Below are 6342 nucleotides of genomic sequence, written 5' to 3'. Positions count from 1 at the left end.
CTTGGTTCTCAAAAACTGAGGGAAATACTTACGCTACTGTGCTTCATCACCCCCTCCTCTTCGGGGAAAACCAACGCTAGCTCGAGACGTAACAAGAAGGATTTCTGGCGCCGTTGCCGGGGAGGCCTACGCCAAGTCAAGTCAAGATTTACTCTCCCGTCAACGAGCCATTTCTGGCGCCGTTGCCGGGGAAGCCTACGCAAAAGTCAACATACCAAGTACCCATCACAATCTCTATCTCTCGCATTACATTATTTGCCATTTGCCTCTCGTTTTCCTCTCCCCCACTTCACCCTTGCCGTTTTATTCGCCCTCTCTTTCCCTTTGCCTTTTGTTTGCTCGTGTGTTAGTTTGCTTGCTTGTTCGTCACGATGCCCTTACCTAATTTTGGTGATCTTCACCTTAAAAGGCTAGAAGATATCGAAAACAATGTCAGGAAGTTTATTGTCTTGCAATTTGAGCATAATAATTTCTTTAGAAACGAGCTTAAGGAACAAAAGAGTTTTATGAGTTATATGAATAAAGAGCTCGATGATATGTCCAAAGAATTTGATGGTGTAAGAGCCCAAATTGCTCATCTTGAAAAAATGACCGCTGAAATTTCGGATATGCAAGCCACCTTAGTCAATAAGATGGCCGCTAAACCGAATAACTATGAGAATCAAGATGAAGATCTGAAAGTTATTGATGTGTCCCCTATTAAATCTTTGTTTTGCAATATGAATCTTGATGAATCTGATTATGATCTTCCCTTACCTAGAAGGCGTTCTAAGAATTCTGAGTCTTTAGATCCTGATGATGAAATTGATAAAAAAGGGATTGAAAAAAATAAAAATCTAGATATTGCTAAACCCACTATTTTGGATCTCAAGGAATTTAACTATGAAAATTGCTCTTTAATTGATTGTATTTCCTTGTTGCAATCCGTGTTAAATTCTCCTCATGCTTATAGTCGAAATAAGGTCTTTACTGAACACATTGTTGACGCCTTAATGCAATCTTATGAAGAAAAGCTTGAGTTGAAAGTTTCTATCCCTAGAAAACTCCATGATGAGTGGGAACCTACAATTAAGATTAAAATTAAAAATTATGAGTTTCATGCTTTGTGTGATTTGGGTGCTAGTGTCTCTACTATCCCCAAAGCTTTGTGTGATTTGCTAGATTTCCGTGACTTTGATGATTGCTCTCTAAGCTTGCATCTTGCGGATTCCACTATTAAAAAGCCTATGGGAAGAATTAATGATATTCTTATTGTTGCAAATAGGAATTATGTGCCCGTATATTTTATCGTTCTTGATATAGATTGCAATCCTTCATGTCCTATTATTCTTGGTAGACCTTTCCTTAGAACGATTGGTGCAATTATTGATATGAAGGAATGGAATATTAAATTCCAATTTCCCTTAAAGAAGGGCATGGAACACTTTCCTAGAAAGAAAATAAAATTACCTTATGAATCTATCATGAGAGCCACTTATGGATTGCCTACCAAAGATGGCAATACATAGGTCTATCCTTGCTTTTATGCCTAGCTAGGGGCGTTAAACGATAGCGCTTGTTGCGAGGCAACCCAATTTTATTTTGTGTTTTTTGTTTTTGGTTCTGTTTAGGAATAAATAATCCATCTAGATTCGGTTTAGATGTGGTTTTATCTTTTAATTAGTGTTTGTGCCAAGTTAAACCTATTAGATCTTCTTGGAAGATAGTTATTTGATCTTGCTGTAATTTCCAGAATCTTTGCGCTCAGTGCCCGAATTGTAAAAAATCACCAGAACGTGATAAAATAGTGATTCCAATTTCTGCTGATCAATAAACAAATTTCCCAGGTCTTCTAATTTTGGTAGAATTTTTTGGGTTCCAGAAGTTTGCGTTAGTAACAGATTACTACAGACTGTTCTGTTTTTTGACAGATTCTGTTTTGCGTGTGTTGTTTGCTTATTTTGATGAATCTATGGATAGTAAAATAGTTTATAAACCATAGAGAAGTTGGAATACAGTATGTTTAACACCAATACTAATAAAGAACAAGTTCACTACAGTACCTTAAAGTAGTCTTTTGTTTTCTTTCTCTAACGGAGCTCACGATATTTCTATTGAGTTTTGTGTTGTGAAGTTTTCAAGTTTTGGGTGAATTCTTTTGATGGATTATGGAACAAGGAGTGGCAAGAGCCTAAGCTTGGGGATGCCCATGGCACCCCCAAGATAATCCAAGGACACCAAAAAGTCAAAGCTTGGGGATGCCCCGGAAGGCATCCCCTCTTTCGTCCACTTCCATCGGTAATTTACTTGAGCTATATTTTTATTCACCACATGATATGTGTTTTGCTTAGAGCGTCTTGTATTATTTGTGTCTTTGCTTGTTAGTATACCACAATCATCCTTGCTGTACACACCTTTTGATAGAGCCATGTATGAAGTGAAATTTGTTAGAATACTCTATGTGCTTCACTTATATCTTTTGAGCTTGACAGTTTACTCTATGTGCTTCACTTATATCTTTTTGAGCGTGATAATTTTTACTCTAGTGCTTCACTTAGATATTTTAGAGCACGATGGTGGTTTGTTTTAAAGAAACTTGATCTCTCATGCTTCACTTAGATTATTTTGAGAGTCGTTAATAGCATGGTAATTTGCTTAATGTTAATATACTTGGTATTCAAGATATGTGAAACTTTCTTTTTAGTGGGTTGAATACTAAGATAAGTTTGATGCTTGATAATTGTTTTGAGATATAGAGGTGATAATATCATAGTCGTGCTAGTTGAGTAGTTGTGAATTTGAGAAATACTTGTGTTGAAGTTAGCAAGTCCCGTAGCATGCACGTATGGCTAAACTTGTGTAACAAATTTGAAGCATGAAGTGTACCTGGCTTGTGCATCCTTATGAGTGGCGGTCGGGGACGAGCGATGGTCTTTTCCTACCAATCTATCCCCCTAGGAGCATGCGCGTAGTACTTGATTTTTGATGACTTCTAAATTTTTGCAATAAGTATATGAGTTCTTTTGACTAATGTTGAGTCCATGGATTATACGCACTTTTACCTTTCCGCCATTTGCTAGCCTCTTCGGTACCGTGCATTGCCCTTTCTCACATTGAGAGTTGGTGCAAACTTCGCCGGTGCATCCAAACCCCGTGATATGATACGCTCTTTCACACATAAATCTCCCTATATCTTCCTCAAAACAGCCACCATACCTACCTATCATGGCATTTCCATAGCCATTCCGAGATATATTGCCATGCAACTTCCATCATCATCATCATCATCATGACATGCTTTACTTTTGTCATATTGCCATTGCATGATCTTGTAGTTGACATCGTATTTGTGGCAAAGCCACCATGCATTATTTTTCATACATGTCACTCTTGATTCATTGCACCATCCCGGTACACTGCCGGAGGCATTCATATAGAGTCATATCTTGTTCTAGTATCGAGTTGTAATCATTATGTTGTAATCAATAGAAGTGTGATGATCATCATTATTAGAGCATTGCCCAATCAAAAAAAAGAGAAAGGCCAAAAAGAAAAAAAGAAAGGCCCAAAAAAAAGAGAAAATAAAAAGGGCAATGCTACTATCTCTTTTTCCACACTTGTGCTTCAAAGTAGCACCTTGTTCTTCATGTAGTGAGTCTCATATATTGTGCTTCAAAGTAGCACCATGATTTCATATAGTGAGTCTCATAAGTTGTCTTGTTCATACTAGTGGGAATTTTTCATTATAGAACTTGGCTTGTATATTCCAACGATAGGCTTCCTCAAAATGCCCTAGGTCTTCATGAGCAAGCAAGTTGGATGCACACCCACTAGTTTTTTTTTGTTGAGCATTCTTAGCTCTAGTGCATCCGTTGCATGGCAATCCCTACTCCTTGCATTAACATCAATTGATGGGCATCTCCATAGCTCATTGCGTGAAGGTTGAAAAAGTTTGAGATTATTTGAGTATGAAACAATTGCTTGGCTTGTCATCGGGGGTATAGAAGTTGGGAACATCTTTGTGTGACGAAAATGAAGCATAGCCTAACTATATGATTTTGTAGGGATGAACTTCCTTTGGCCATGTTATTTTGAGATCACATAATTGTTTGATTAGTATGCTTGAAGTATTATCATTTTTTGTGTCAATATGAACTTTTGTCTTGAACCTTTCGGATCTGAATATTCATACCATGATTAAGAAGATTTACATTGAAATTATGCCAAAGTATCACTCCACATCAAAAATTATCTTTTTATCATTTACCTACTCGAGGACGAGCAGGAATTAAGCTTGGGGATGCCTGATACGTCTCCAACGTATATATAATTTTTGATTGCTCCATGCTACTTTATCTACTGTTTTGGACTATATTGGGCTTTATTTTCCACTTTTATATTATTTTTGGGACTAACCTATTAACCGGAGGCCCAGCCCAGAATTGTTGTGTTTTGCCTATTTCAGTATTTCGAGGAAACAGAATATCAAATGGAGTCCAAACGGAATGAAACCTTCGGGAACGTGATCTTCTCACCGAACGTGATCCAGGAGACTTGGACCCTACTCCAAGAAGTTTCCGGGGAGGTCACGAGGGTGGAGGGCGCCCCCCCCCCCTGGGCACGCCCCCTGCCTCGTGGGCCCCTCGGAGCTCCACCGACGTGCTCCTTCCTCCTATATATACCTACGTACCCCCATTAGACCAAAGAGGGAGCCAAAAACCTAATTCCACCGCCGCAACTTCCTGTATCCACGAGATCCCATCTTGGGGCCTGTTCCGGAGCTCCGCCGGAGAGGGCATCCATCACGGAGGGCTTCTACATCACCACCATAGCCCTTCCGATGAAGTGTGAGTAGTTTACTTCAGACCTTCGGGTCCATAGCTAGTAGCTAGATGGCTTCTTCTCTCTTTTTGGATCTCAATACAATGTTCTCCCCCTCTCTCGTGGAGATCTATTCGATGTAATCTTATTTTTGCGGTGTGTTTGTTGAGACCGATGAATTGTGGGTTTATGATCTAACTTATCTATGAATAATATTTGAATCTTCTCTGAATTCTTTTATGTATGATTGAGTTATCTTTGCAAGTCTCTTTGAATTATCCGTTTGGTTTGGCCAACTAGATTGGTAGTTCTTGCAATGGGAGAAGTGCTTAGCTTTGGTTTAATCTTGCAGTGTCCTTACTCAGTGACAGAAAGAGTTGCAAGGCACGTATTGTATTGTTGCCATCGAGGATAACAAGATGGGGTATTTATCATATTGCATGAATTTATTCCTCTACATCATGTCATCTTGCTTAAGGCGTTACTCTGTTTTTAACTTAATACTCTAGATGCATGCTGGATAGCGGTCGATGAGTGGAGTAATAGTAGTAGATGCAGGCAGGAGTCGGTCTACTTGTCACGGACGTGATGCCTATATACATGATCATACCTAGATAACCTCATAACTATGCTCAATTCTATCAATTGCTCAATAGTAATTTGTTCACCCACCGTAGAATATCTATGCTCTTGAGAGAAGCCACTAGTGAAACCTATGGCCCCCGGGTCTATTCTCATCATATCAATCTCCATTACTTTATTTTACTTGTTTTGCTTTTACTTTTCACTTTGCATCTTTATACCAAAAATACCAAAAATATTATCTCTATCAGATCTCACTCTCGTAAGTGACCGTGAAGGGATTGACAACCCCTAAGGTTTGGTTGCGAGTTGCTACCGTTTTGTGCAGGTACGAGGGACTTGCGCGTGACCTCCTACTGGATTGATACCTTGGTTCTCAAAAACTGAGGGAAATACTTACGCTACTGTGCTGCATCACCCCCTCCTCTTCGGGGAAAACCAACGCTAGCTCGAGACGTAGCACAACCCGATGTGTAAAAGGGGTTGTCAGTCCCTTTCGGGTAGCGGCGCCAGAAATTGGCACGTGGACGGAAGAAAGTTGTAAATATTGATAGATCGAATGCCAAATAAAATAAATAAGAATAAACTGCAGCAAGGTATTTTTGTGTTTTTGGTTTAGTACATCTAAAAATAAAAGGCAAATAAAATAGATCGCAAAGGCAAATGATATGAGAAAGAGACCCGGGGGTCGTAGGTTTCACTAGTGGCTTCTCTCGAGAAAAATAACAAATGGTGGGTAAAGAAATTACTGTTGGGCAATTGATAGAACTTCAAATAATCATGATGATATCCAGGCAATGATAATTATATAGGCATCACGTCCAAGATTAGTAGACCGACTCCTGCCTGCATCTACTACTATTACTCCACACATTGACCGCTATCCAGCATGCATCTAGTGTATTAAGTTCATGGAGAAACGGAGTAATGCAATAAGAATGATGACATGATGTAGACAAG

The sequence above is a fragment of the Triticum urartu genome, chromosome 3A (assembly GCF_056163025.1).
Source record: "Triticum urartu cultivar PI428250 chromosome 3A, HENAU_Tu73, whole genome shotgun sequence".
In the NCBI taxonomy this organism is placed as follows: Eukaryota; Viridiplantae; Streptophyta; class Magnoliopsida; order Poales; family Poaceae; genus Triticum; species Triticum urartu.
This window is presented reverse-complemented; position numbering follows the sequence as displayed.